The following is a 14,681-nucleotide window of genomic DNA, read 5'->3' as shown; positions in this document are numbered from 1 at the left end:
ATCTGGAGTGACGGTGAAAAAATCAGGATATCGTCAAGGTAAACGAAAACAAAGATGTTCAGCATGTCTCTCAGGACATCATTGACTAATGCCTGAAAGACAGCTGGAGCGTTAGCGAGGCCGAAAGGAAGGACCCGGTATTCAAAGTGCCCTAACGGAGTGTTAAACGCCGTCTTCCACTCGTCCCCCTCCCTGATGCGCACGAGATGGTAAGCGTTACGAAGGTCCAACTTAGTGAAAAACCTGGCTCCCTGCAGGATCTCGAAGGCTGAAGACATAAGAGGAAGCGGATAACGATTCTTCACTGTTATGTCATTCAGCCCTCGATAATCTATGCAGGGGCGCAGAGACCCGTCCTTCTTCTTGACAAAAAAAAACCCCGCTCCGGCGGGAGAGGAGGAGGGGACTATGGTACCGGCGTCAAGAGCTACAGACAAATAATCTTCGAGAGCCTTACGTTCGGGAGCCGACAGAGAGTATAGTCTACCCCGGGGGGGGGGTGGTTCCCGGAAGGAGATCAATACTACAATCATACGACCGGTGTGGAGGAAGAGAGGTGGCCCTGGACCGACTGAACACCGTGCGCAGATCGTGATATTCCTCCGGCACCCCTGTCAAATCACCAGGCTCCTCCTGTGAAGAAGAGACAGAGGAAACAGGAGGGATAGCAGACATTAAACATTTCACATGACAAGAGACGTTCCAGGAGAGGATAGAATTACTAGACCAATTAATGGAAGGATTATGACAAACTAGCCAGGGATGGCCCAAAACAACAGGTGTAAAAGGTGAACGAAAAATTAAAAAAGAAATGGTTTCACTATGATTACCAGAAACAGTGAGGGTTAAAGGTAGCGTCTCACGCTGAATCCTGGGGAGAGGACTACCATCCAGGGCGAACAAGGCCGTGGGCTCCTTTAACTGTCTGAGAGGAATGTCATGTTCCCGAGCCCAGGTCTCGTCCATAAAACAGCCCTCCGCCCCAGAGTCTATTAAGGCACTGCAGGAAGCTGACGAACCGGTCCAGCGTAGATGGACCGACAAGGTAGTGCAGGATCTTGAAGGAGAGACAGGAGTAGTAGCGCTCACCAGTAGCCCTCCGCTTACTGACGAGCTCTGGCCTTTTACTGGACATGAAGTGACAAAATGACCAGCGGAACCGCAATAGAGACAGAGGCGGTTGGTGATTCTCCGTTCCCTCTCCTTAGTCGAGATGCGGATACCTCCCAGCTGCATGGGCTCAGCACCCGAGCCGGCAGAGGAAGATGGTAGTGATGCGGAGAGGGGAGCGACGGAGAGTGCGAGCTCCTTTCCACGAGCTCGGTGATGAAGATCAACCCGTCGCTCAATGCGAATAGCGAGTTCAATCAAGGAATCCACGCTGGAAGGAACCTCCCGGGAGAGAATCTCATCCTTTACCTCTGCGCGGAGACCCTCCAGAAGACGAGCGAGCAAGGCCGGCTCGTTCCAGCCACTGGAGACAGCAAGAGTGCGAAACTCAATAGAGTAGTCTGTTATGGATCGATTGCCTTGACATAGGGAAGACAGGGCCCTGGAAGCCTCCTCCCCAAAAACAGATCGATCAAAAACCCGTATCATCTCCTCCTTAAAGTCCTGATACTGGTTAGTACACTCAGCCCTTGCCTCCCAGATTGCCGTGCCCCACTCACGAGCCCGTCCAATAAGGAGAGATATGACGTAGGCGACACGAGCAGTGCTCCTGGAGTAAGTGTTGGGCTGGAGAGAAAACACAATATCACACTGGGTGAGGAACGAGCGGCATTCAGTGGGCTCCCCAGAGTAACACGGCGGGTTATTGATTCTGGGCTCCGGAGATTCGAAAGCCCTGGAAGTGGCCGGTGGATCGAGGCGGAGATGGTGAACCTGTTCTGTGAGGTTGGAGACTTGGGTGGCCAGGGTCTCAACGGCATGTCGAGCAGCAGACACTTCCTGCTCGTGTCTGCCTAGCATCGCTCCCTGGATCCCGACGGCTGAGTGGAGAGGATCCGAAGTCGCTGGGTCCATTCTTGGTCGGATTCTTCTGTTACGGTGCGTGAATGAGGACCCAAAAGCGAATTAACTTAAACAGAGCTTCTTTAATTACCAAACATAGGTAGGCTCAGACGGACCGGCAGATTCCGACAGGACAAGACAAGGTTACAGCAAACATGACGACAGTCTGGTTCAGGCATGAAACACAACAAACAAGAATCCGACAAGGACAGGAACAAAAACAGAGAGAGATATAGGGGACTAATCAGAGGGAAAAGGGGAACAGGTGGGAGAAGGGGTGACGAGGTAGTCAAGAGGAGACAAGGAACAGCTGGGGGAAAGCGGGGGAGAAAAGGTAACCTAACAACGACCAGCAGAGGGAGACAGGGTGAAGGGAAAGGACAGAGACAAGACACAACATGACAGTACATGACAGTAGAAGGATTGTTCTACTCAGTTATATCACCATCACCAGCTGGGTGTTCTGTGTGCAAGGAGTTTTTAATATTCGTTTTATTTCCCTATTCCCTACATAGTGCACTACTTTCAACCAGGAATGGCACCCTATTCCCTATGTAGTGCACTACTTTCAAACAGGAATGGCACCCTATTCCCTATGTAGTGCACTACTTTCAACCAGGAATGGCACCCTATTCCCTATGTAGTGCACTACTTTCAACCAGGAATGGCACCCTGAAGGATGTAGGTAATGTTGTCAGTCTGGTGTAGAAGGATTGTTCTACTCAGTTATATCACCATCACCAGCTGGGTGTTCTGTGTGCAAGGAGTTTTTAATATTCGTTTTATTTCCCTATTCCCTACATAGTGCACTACTTTCAACCAGGAATGGCACCCTATTCCCTATGTAGTGCACTACTTTCAAACAGGAATGGCACCCTATTCCCTACGTAGTGCACTACTTTCAACCAGGAAGGGCACCCTATTCCCTACGTAGTGCACTACTTTTAACCTGATTCCTATGGGCCCTGGTCAAAAGAAGTGGGGGTCACAGGGCTCAGGCAAAAAGTAGTGACTCATTGCTGGCCTTCTGATTGGTGCAGAGTTACTGAGAGGAATATATGGCTTCATGAGCAATCATGAGTCGTTCTATGCAGGTTAAGGACCCACCTGACCATCATGAGTCGTTCTATGCAGGTTAAGGACCCACCTGACCATCATGAGTCGTTCTATGCAGGTTAAGGACCCACCTGACCATCATGAGTCGTTCTATGCAGGTTAAGGACCCACCTGACCATCATGAGTTGATCTATGCAGGTTAAGGACCCACCTGACCATCATGAGTTGCTCTATGCAGGTTAAGGACCCACCTGACCATCATGAGTTGGTCTATGCAGGTTAAGGACCCACCTGACCATCATGAGTCAGTCTATGCAGGTTAAGGACCCACCTGACCATCATGAGTTGGTCTTTGCAGGTTAAGGACCCACCTGACCATCATGAGTCGGTCTTTTCAAATGAGCTCTATTCTATCAAAAAAATCTTATTGGAATCACATTTTTATAGACGGTGTATTTTCCAAATGTTACACCATACACCACAAAAGTAACCGGTTGTAAAGTCCCGCCCCGTTCATCTGTCTATCACTTATATATTTTTTCTCCAATCGAACACCTTCAACTTTTATACTTGCAGACATTGACCAATGGATTAGGACAGGGAGGGACGTCCGTTGCTATGGGCGAGTGGACTGGCAGGTGAAACTGGACTGCTGACTCGTGAACAGCAGCAGGAACAGGAGGAGCAGCAGTAGCAGGAGTAACAGCAGGAGGAACAGCAGTAGCAGGAGTAACAGCAGGAGCAGGATAGAGTTCATTTCCAACACTTCTCTGGGAATTTAAATCGTCCCAAGTTCGAGAGATTTGAAATTGACTGACTTTTGGATCGGGGCCCTGATCACAGGTAAGGAGAGAGCGAGAGACAAATGAGGGATTTTGAAATGATAGCTACTTATTAACGCTTTCGTCGGGTGCGCTTACTATGAAAAATATATGTTTTGACTGGGGTTCATTGCTCGTAACGCTAGCTAGCTATCCAGCAAATGCTAACTAGGTAACTAGCTAGCTGTGGTATTTAATGAACCGAATGAGCTACACGCTAACGCAGACTGGTGAGTTATACTATTAACTAGCAGTCGGTCGAACTATATATTTAATGTTGCTTTTACCAGCTAATAAGGCCAATTTAACGTCCTGTGGAAAAGTGTTATAACGACTCTAGAAGCTAGCTAGCTAACGTCGGCTAACTAGCGGTAACTAGTTAGCCAGGTAACGTTAACTAGCCAGGTAAGCGTTAACTAGTTAGCCAGGTAAGCGTTAACTAGCTAGCCAGGTAACGTTAATTAGCTGTACGGCTCGGTTCTAACCGACGTTATCGCCTTTTCTAACGACGTCGTTAGAAAAAAAAACTTAGCTAGTTATCTGGCTACTGTCCCGAGTAACTAGCTAGTTAAATGATGTTTTATACACAACGTTAGCTATCACTTGATGTTTTGAGGTAGTTTAAAAAAAAAAGTGAAATGTATAACATAATATGGCCTCAAATCTTACCTACCGTAGAGATATTGTAACGTTAGTTCCCAAAGGAGTCTTGAATAACGTTCGTTAATAACTAGCTAACTTTGTTCTCAATTAGATCATTAACTCTACCTATGAAGTAAGTTAGATAACCTGTCAGTTAACAGGGTTGAAGTATTATTTTTTTTCTTCTTCACGGTAACGGTTGGTGTTCTGCTTTTTAGTTGTTTTCAAATATGGACCTCTTATTAGACACTACTGACAATGTAGATAGGAGTGTTTTCAAGTAGAGTCACCTGAATGGGTAGTTCAGCAGGTAGAGTCTGGGACCAGACATTGGTGTTCTCAAAATGCCATAGATTAAGTGTTTGACAGCATCAACAAAAAAGTGGATTCAAAGCATAAATGGCTGGTGCGAACCTGTATGGTAACTGATAATAAGACATTAAGACCTGCGACTGGTCAACCTGTATGGTAACTGATAATAAGCTATTAAGACCTGCGACTGGTCAACCTGTATGGTAACTGATAATAAGCTATTAAGACCTGCGACTGGTCAACCTGTATGGTAACTGATAATAAGCTATTAAGACCTGCGACTAGTCAACCTGTATGGTAACTGATAATAAGCTATTAAGACCTGCGACTGGTCAACCTGTATGGTAACTGATAATAAGCTATTAAGACCTGCGACTGGTCAACCTGTATGGTAACTGATAATAAGCTATTAAGACCTGCGACTAGTCAACCTGTATGGTAACTGATAATAAGCTATTAAGACCTGCGACTGGTCAACCTGTATGGTAACTGATAATAAGCTATTAAGACCTGCGACTGGTCAACCTGTATGGTAACTGATAATAAGCTATTAAGACCTGTGACTGGTCAACCTGTATGGTAACTGATAATAAGCTATTAAGACCTGCGACTGGTCAACCTGTATGGTAACTGATAATAAGACATTAAGACCTGCGACTGGTCAACCTGTATGGTAACTGATAATAAGCTATTAAGACCTGCGACTGGTCAACCTGTATGGTAACTGATAATAAGCTATTAAGACCTGCGACTGGTCAACCTGTATGGTAACTGATAATAAGCTATTAAGACCTGCGACTGGTCAACCTGTATGGTAACTGATAATAAGCTATTAAGACCTGCGACTGGTCAACCTGTATGGTAACTGATAATAAGCTATTAAGACCTGCGACTGGTCAACCTGTATGGTAACTGATAATAAGCTATTAAGACCTGCGACTGGTCAACCTGTATGGTAACTGATAATAAGCTATTAAGACCTGCGACTGGTCAACCTGTATGGTAACTGATAATAAGCTATTAAGACCTGCGACTAGTCAACCTGTATGGTAACTGATAATAAGCTATTAAGACCTGCGACTGGTCAACCTGTATGGTAACTGATAATAAGCTATTAAGACCTGCGACTGGTCAACCTGTATGGTAACTGATAATAAGCTATTAAGACCTGCGACTGGTCAACCTGTATGGTAACTGATAATAAGCTATTAAGACCTGCGACTGGTCAACCTGTATGGTAACTGATAATAAGCTATTAAGACCTGCGACTAGTCAACCTGTATGGTAACTGATAATAAGCTATTAAGACCTGCGACTAGTCAACCTGTATGGTAACTGATAATAAGCTATTAAGACCTGCGACTGGTCAACCTGTATGGTAACTGATAATAAGCTATTAAGACCTGCGACTGGTCAACCTGTATGGTAACTGATAATAAGCTATTAAGACCTGCGACTGGTCAACCTGTATGGTAACTGATAATAAGCTATTAAGACCTGCGACTGGTCAACCTGTATGGTAACTGATAATAAGCTATTAAGACCTGCGACTGGTCAACCTGTATGGTAACTGATAATAAGCTATTAAGACCTGCGACTGGTCAACCTGTATGGTAACTGATAATAAGCTATTAAGACCTGCGACTGGTCAACCTGTATGGTAACTGATAATAAGCTATTAAGACCTGCGACTGGTCAACCTGTATGGTAACTGATAATAAGCTATTAAGACCTGCGACTAGTCAACCTGTATGGTAACTGATAATAAGCTATTAAGACCTGCGACTGGTCAACCTGTATGGTAACTGATAATAAGCTATTAAGACCTGCGACTGGTCAACCTGTATGGTAACTGATAATAAGCTATTAAGACCTGTGACTGGTCAACCTGTATGGTAACTGATAATAAGCTATTAAGACCTGCGACTGGTCAACCTGTATGGTACCTCAATATAAGACATTAAGACCTGCGACTGGTCAACCTGTATGGTACCTCAATATAAGACATTAAGACCTGCGACTGGTCAACCTGTATGGTACCTCAATATAAGACATTAAAACCTGCGACTGGTCAACCTGTATGGTACCTGCTCACAGATCACTGCACCTGTACATAGCTCATCTGTAAATAGCCCATCCAACTACCTCATCCCCATACTGTTATATATTAAATTTATTTTGCTCATTTGCACCCCCAGTATCTCTACTTGCACAAGCATCTTCTGCACATCTAAACCAGTGTTTAATTGCTATATTGTAATTATCTCGCCACTACGGCCTATTTATTGCCTTACCTCCCTTATCCTACCTCATTTTGCACACATTGTATATAGTCAATAATACAATAGGAAAAAAGTCTGTTTCTTTATTCCGTGTGTAACTATGTTGTTGTTTGTTGCACTGCTGTGCTTTATCTTGGCCAGGGTCGCAGTTGTAAATGAGAACTTGTTCTCAACTGGCCTACCTGGTTCAATAAAATAAAAACTGATAGTAAGTTCTTAAGACCTGCGACTAGCCGCTGCCCCACGGAGATTTGATGAATATTGAGGAAAAAAACAAAAAACAAATATGAGTCTCAAACGCTGCTTTTCATTGCTGACCAGCAGAGGTCACTAATGGACGTTGTGTTAAAAGCTCAGAGTAATTCATCCGTTTTTCAGCACAATGTGGTGAATGCCCCAGAGGCTTCAGAAAGCCTCGGTTTCCCCATCACTGACATACACTTGCCCTCGATGCCAAGTAGAGGTGGCCGGGTGTGCACAATATGGTCTTGCCTGCAACTCGCGTCCTCTGGGCAAGACCAGGGAAGAACCCGGCCCCTCTTCTATTGGCTCCTAGCCGATAGGAGAACTAACATGCTGACTACACCGCTGGCGTGCACTGCAAAATAAATTTAGACATGTTATTCAATTATTGCACCCGCACTGCTCGCGAGCGTCTGCGTTGTCAAGGGCTAAAATAGAAGTCAGTTCTATTTCTGAAGCAGATCACGCTGCAAGTCCTGCCTCTCCCATCTCCTCATTGGTTTATAGAAGCAGATACCCACGTACCATCTCCTCATTGGTTTATAGAAGCAGATACCCACGTACCATCTCCTCATTGGTTTATAGAAGCAGATACCCACGTACCATCTCCTCATTGGTTATATCGTCACGTGCGTGACTGAAAGACGAACAGAGGTCAGTGGTGGTTATACAACTTTATGAAAATCACCATATAAATCCAAAGAAGAAAAAGCCTGGAAGGAGGAGATGACTAGAAATTATTTGGTTGACCGTTTTTATGTGTGGATTAATTGTCAGAGTAGAGGACCTTGTGCATTTCAGGTAAAATAACAACTCTACGTTTATATCCCAGGACAAATTAGCTAGAAACAGCAAGCTAGCTTAATAGGACAAATTATCTAGCAACTGCAAGCTAGCTAACTAGGACAAATTAGCTAGCAACTGCAAGCTAGCTAACTAGGACAAATTAGCTAGCAACTGGAAGCTAGCTAACTAGGACAAATTAGCTAGCAACTGCAAGCTAGCTAACTAGGACAAATTAGCTAGCAACTGCAAGCTAAATTCCCATAAATGTTTCAGAGTTTGTTTTGATATTTTAACCTGTGTGTCTTGATCGCGTTTGGTGTGGGGGGGGGACAAATTCAATTTGCACACGATTGCGGGTGGTCTGGTTTGGGTACGGTGTAGCGGGTTAGGAGAATGACATTTAAGGTTAGGAAAAGGGTTAAGCTTAGCTAAAAATCCAACAAGGAAGTAGTCAAGAGAAGAGGTAGGGTTTCCCTGGACTCTTCTTCACTGGTTTTGGACAGGATGTGGGTCACAGTCAGACTCTTCTCGGCGGGCAGGGAGTGAAACTCAACACTTGGCCGACATGCGTAATATCCCATTTTAGTCATCGTCAGATTGTGTGTCACGATCCCAACAGCCCCTGTTCTGTTGACTCTTCAAATCCGTCCTCGTTGAGATTCTCAGTGTTATTCACGTCAAATACAATAGCGAGGAATGTGATCAGACTGACACACACACAGCCACTTATCCACCTCCTGACTCCCTTTCCTCCTTCCTGGAAACATTTCCCACAGAGATTAGGTTATGGGATGGTGAATAACTGTCAACATTCACCACGAAGTCTTTCTAGAACCCATCATGGCTTTTTCCTATTCTTCTGCTATGAAGTGATTTCAACAATCACTCCCAGCGGATTAATTCAAGCTGATTTTTCTGTGAATGCAGTTTGATTGCCCACTAGTAAAACGAACATGGGCTGTTGATTGGTTTGTGTGTTTCCATTAGGGGAAGGAAATGACCAAAACAAATGTGTGTTGTCATTAGTACCCTCTAATCACATAACCCCTATTGATTGATTGGTTAGTCTGTTGTCATTAGTACCCTCTAACCTCATGAATCCTATTGATTGATTGGTTAGTCTGTTGTCATTAGTATCCTCTAACCACATGACCCCTATTGATTGATTGGTTAGTCTGTTGTCATTAGTATCCTCTAACCTCATGAATCCTATTGATTGATTGGTTTCTGTTGTCATTAGTGTCCTCTAACCACATGACCTATTGATTGATTGGTTTCTGTTGTCATTAGTATCCTCTATCCACATGACCTATTTATTGATTGGTTAGTCTGTTGTCATTAGTATCCTCTAACCACATGACCTATTTATTGATTGGTTAGTCTGTTGTCATTAGTATCCTCTAACCACATGACCTATTTATTGATTGGTTTCTGTTGTCATTAGTATCCTCTAACCACATGACCTATTTATTGATTGGTTTCTGTTGTCATTAGTGTCCTCTAACCACATGACCTATTGATTGATTGGTTAGTCTGTTGTCATTAGTATCCTCTAACCACATGACCTATTTATTGATTGGTTAGTCTGTTGTCATTAGTATCCTCTAACCACATGACCTATTGATTGATTGGTTAGTCTGTTGTCATTAGTGTCCTCTAACCACATGACCTATTGATTGATTGGTTAGTCTGTTGTCATTAGTGTCCTCTAACCACATGAATCCTATTGATTGATTGGTTTCTGTTGTCATTAGTGTCCTCTAACCTCATGACCCCTATTGATTGATTGGTTAGTCTGTTGTCATTAGTGTCCTCTAACCACATGACCTATTGATTGATTGGTTAGTCTGTTGTCATTAGTGTCCTCTAACCTCATGACCCCTATTGATTGATTGGTTAGTCTGTTGTCATTAGTGTCCTCTAACCACATGACCTATTGATTGATTGGTTAGTCTGTTGTCATTAGTATCCTCTAACCACATGACCCCTATTGATTGATTGGTTAGTCTGTTGTCATTAGTGTCCTCTAACCTCATGACCCCTATTGATTGATTGGTTTCTGTTGTCATTAGTGTCCTCTAACCACATGACCCCTATTGATTTTGCTGCTGATATCATCCAGTTTGTTGTTGTTGGTCAATATGATGTTCTCGTTAGCAGCAATGAGGCCCTCTGCTCTCTCCTGGCACTCCCTTTTTTGGCTGGGCTTTTTCAGAGCAACGACAAACTTGATATCACCGTCTTTGTGCATGTTTGGCGCTCATATCTTTTCATCCTCCGGAGGATGACTGTGAAAATGCTTTGTATCAACAACAAAAAAACCTTGGCTATGACCGAGGAGCAAGAATGTCGGCCCGGTACTAAGTCTGTGACTGCGTCTCTACATAGTGAACTACTTTTAACCAGGCCCTGGTCAAAAGTAGTGTACTAAATAGGGAATAGGGTGCTGGTCTATAGTAGTGTACTAAATAGGGAATAGGGTGCTGGTCTATAGTAGTGTACTAAATAGGGAATAAGGTGCTGGTCTATAGTAGTGCATTAAACAGGGAATAGGGTGCTGGTCTATAGTAGTGCACTAAATAGGGAATAGGGTGCTATTTGGAACTGTCTGTCGTGTAAATTCAGCGCTAAAGCCCATTTTGAAAGTAAATGTTCCCGCGTTGGTCGGAGACGGCATTCACGGTAAACGTTGCACATGTCGGCTTAATCGTAAGTTACCGTTACATTTCTAGCGCGAAATCTGATACGCTTCAGCCATACGGATTGAATAGAGCCCTTAGCTGATGCTAGGTCGGTGTGTTTTTCTGTTGGGTCTCTGGAGGCCTTCTCCTCACCTAGCAACCATCCGTCCATGTGACTGACTGATCAGTGATACAGTACCTGTCAACAGACAGATAAGCCGGCTGAGATAAGCCGGCTGAGGCAAGCCGGCTGAGGCAAGCCGGCTGAGGCAAGCCGGCTGAGGCAAGCCGGCTGAGGCAAGCCGGCTGAGGCAAGCCGGCTGAGGCAAGCCGGCTGAGGCTAGCCGTGCTAGCCGGCTGTACTACGACTGTGCATTCAGAGTTGATGGTTTATTTAATCACTCCAGTCTGATAACCAGGGAGTAGCACAGCAGTGGGATTCGTCCTGCTGGTGTTCTGCTGTTCTGATTGGTTCACTCCAATCATTCAGTCCGCGACCTGGTAAACAGATTGGTCCTGCTGGTGTTCTGCTGTTGTGGGACAAGATGATATTTTTCCATGTAAAATGTTCCATCCTAAAATGAGGAATGTGCGATGGCTTTGATTTCTTGTCAAACAGATGGAGAAGGGTTCGGGAATACATTAAAAATACAACGTTGAAGTAGAGACTCCTGGCAACTGATATCAACACTTAGCGACGGCAGGTTAAAGGATCCTGAACTAAAAGTTTGAAGTTTTAAGAAACATTGCATTGTGCCTTGATGTTTCGTTACCAACAGCTCGGCTCGGGCTGGCCGAGTCTGTCTGTCTCTGTCTGAACAAAATCATTTAATTCAGAATGACACTTTTATTTTTTTTCCCTTCTTCACCCAGACAATTGACAGGAGCCAAATTGTATTTATTGGCTTTTCAACAACAACAAAAACAGACATAAGCCGGCTAATGGAGAACCCTAGTGCTGACCCAGTTTTCAGCACAACTACCTCATAATGGGTTTTCTGAAATCAAAGAACTAGTTTTGACGTTCTTCAGTTCCCGCTTTGCACAGGTTGCTGCGCTCATGTGTTACCATGGTGACACACTTATACTTGTCTGTTTTATGATGAGAATCATCATTCTCACCATTTTTTTGACTTCTCAAAGCAAATATAATCACTGCGTCATCACTCTGTCTCCAACTGGCTCAATAGACCTCTGAATCACATCATTTGGAAAGGGCTGTCTGTCCTATATTTCTATATTGACTATAATTCAGCTCTCTCCACTGGGCTGTACGGTCTGGAGGGAGCAGTGCCCCCCCCACTGGGCTGTACGGTCTGGAGGGAGCGGGGCCCCCCCCACTGGGCTGTACGGTCTGGAGGGAGCGGGGCCCCCCCACTGGGCTGTACGGTCTGGAGGGAGCAGTGCCCCCCCACTGGGCTGTACGGTCTGGAGGGAGCGGGGCCCCCCACTGGGCTGTACGGTCTGGCGGGAGTGGGGCCCCCCACTGGGCTGTACTGTCTGGAGGGAGCAGTGCCCCCCCCCCCACTGGGCTGTACGGTCTGGAGGGAGCGGGGCCCCCCACTGGGCTGTACGGTCTGGAGGGAGCGGGGCCCCCCACTGGGCTGTACGGTCTGGAGGGAGCAGTGCCCCCCCACTGGGCTGTACGGTCTGGAGGGAGCGGGGCCCCCCACTGGGCTGTACGGTCTGGCGGGAGTGGGGCCCCCCACTGGGCTGTACTGTCTGGAGGGAGCAGTGCCCCCCCCCCACTGGGCTGTACGGTCTGGAGGGAGCGGGGCCCCCCACTGGGCTGTACGGTCTGGAGGGAGCGGGGCCCCCCACTGGGCTGTACTATCTGGAGGGAGCAGGGCCCCTCCACTGGGTTGTACTGTCTGGAGGGAGCGGGCCCCCTCCGCCGGGCTGTACTGTCTGGAGGGAGCGGGGCCCCCCACTGGGCTGTACTGTCTGGAGGGAGCGGGCCCCCTCCGCCGGGCTGTACTGTCTGGAGGGAGCGGGGCCCCCCACTGGGCTGTACTGTCTGGAGGGAGCCGTGCCCCCCCACTGGGCTGTACGGTCTGGAGGGAGCGGGGCCCCCCACTGGGCTGTACTGTCTGGAGGGAGCAGGGCCCCTCCACTGGGCTGTACTGTCTGGAGGGAGCAGGGCCCCTCCACTGGGCTGTACTGTCTGGAGGGAGCAGGGCCCCTCCACTGGGCTGTACTGTCTGGAGGGAGCGGGGCCCCCCACTGGGCTGTACTGTCTGGAGGGAGCAGGGCCCCCCACTGGGCTGTACTGTCTGGAGGGAGCAGGGCCCCTCCGCCGGGCTGTACTGTCTGGAGGGAGCGGGGCCCCCCACTGGGCTGTACTGTCTGGAGGGAGCGGGGCCCCTCCGCCGGGCTGTACTGTCTGGAGGGAGCGGGGCCCCTCCGCCGGGCTGTACTGTCTGGAGGGAGCAGGGCCCCTCTGCCTTATCAATTCTCTCCAAGCTCAAGGACTGATAGGGAGGAATTACTTGTGTGTGATTCGGTAACATTGTAGTTGGAGGAATGAATTGCAGGCTTGTACTTTACCCTGTGTAGGTCACAGAGGGACAAAGGTCGTCCCTGATACCTGACGTGATACCTGTCATAGCTGATACCTGTCATAGCTGATACCTGATGTGTGTGTACCTGTCATAGCTGATGTGTGTGTGTGTGTGTGTACCTGTCATAGCTGATACCTGGTGTGCGTGCGTTCACCTGTCATAGCTGGTGTGTGTGTGTGTACCTGTCATAGCTGATACCTGGTGTGTGTGCGCGTGCACCTGTCATAGCTGGTGTGTGTGTACCTGTCATAGCTGGTGTGTGTGTGTGTGTGTGTGTGTGTATGTGTACCTGTCATAGCTGCTGTGTGTGTGTGTGTACCTGTCATAGCTGCTGTGTGTGTGTGTGTACCTGTCATAGCTGCTGTGTGTGTGTGTGTACCTGTCATAGCTGCTGTGTGTGTACCTGTCATAGCTGGTGTGTGTGTACCTGTCATAGCTGGTGTGTGTGTGTGTGTGTGTGTGTGTGTGTGTGTGTGTACGTGTACCTGTCATAGCTGCTGTGTGTGTACCTGTCATAGCTGGTGTGTGTGTGTGTGTGTGTGTACGTGTACCTGTCATAGCTGCTGTGTGTGTGTGTGTACCTGTCATAGCTGCTGTGTGTGTGTGTGTACCTGTCATAGCTGCTGTGTGTGTGTACCTGTCATAGCTGCTGTGTGTGTGTGTGTACCTGTCATAGCTGCTGTGTGTGTACCTGTCATAGCTGCTGTGTGTGTACCTGTCATAGCTGGTGTGTGTGTGTGTGTACCTGTCATAGCTGGTATCCGGTGTGTGTGTGTGCACCTGTCATAGCTGTTGTGTGTGTGTGTGTGTGTGTGTGTGTGTGTGTGTGTACCTGTCATAGCTGATATCCGTTGTGTGTGTTTGTGCCTGTCATAGCTGGTGTGTGTACCTGTCATAGGCTAAACAGAACCAACTGTGTGTTGTCCGGTGGTCCTGGTGGTGGCTGGGTTCTGCTGCAGTCACCACCACGAGTCTGCACGTTGCCGTGGCTCTTGTTCCCTGGTAACGGCAGCGGTTGCTGGGTGACTGGTGATGAGAGCATTTTGACCCAGTGTTCACCATGATACCCAGATATATGGAGAGACCTTGGTGTTCTCTCCAGCGAGCGCGCGCACACACCACACACACACACACACACACACACCATTAGGAAAATGCGGCACCGGACATTTTGACCGGCAGCGTTTTAATTTACCGGACCCATAATGCATTGGGTGAGTAACCTGATTAGGGCGTCCACCCAGAGTGCTCAGAATAACAGAACTTAAGATTTTAGGTTATGGT

General features: G+C 47.0%; 2 protein-coding genes across 5 annotated transcripts in view; one reads left to right on the top strand and one right to left on the bottom strand.

The window, feature by feature from the left end:
- Nucleotides 1-14,681, bottom strand: part of LOC110505940 (probable N-acetyltransferase camello) — a 669,337-nt gene that overhangs the window by 583,357 nt on the left and 71,299 nt on the right. The gene's annotated exons all lie outside the window — the stretch shown is intronic.
- numb (NUMB endocytic adaptor protein) overlaps nt 3,644-14,681 on the top strand; it is a 109,590-nt gene continuing 98,552 nt past the window's right edge. For 2 of the 4 annotated variants that reach the window (XM_036963114.1, XM_036963112.1), the window contains exon 1: nt 3,644-3,912. The gene's annotated coding sequence lies outside the window, so the exon portion shown is untranslated. The remainder of the gene's footprint in view (nt 3,913-14,681) is intronic. The other 2 variants (XM_036963113.1, XM_036963111.1) reach the window with 1 other exon arrangement.

This window comes from Oncorhynchus mykiss, chromosome 25 (genome assembly GCF_013265735.2).
Source record: "Oncorhynchus mykiss isolate Arlee chromosome 25, USDA_OmykA_1.1, whole genome shotgun sequence".
In the NCBI taxonomy this organism is placed as follows: domain Eukaryota; kingdom Metazoa; phylum Chordata; class Actinopteri; order Salmoniformes; family Salmonidae; genus Oncorhynchus; species Oncorhynchus mykiss.
Note: the sequence above shows the minus strand (reverse complement) of the source record. Positions and strands in the feature narration are given on the sequence as shown.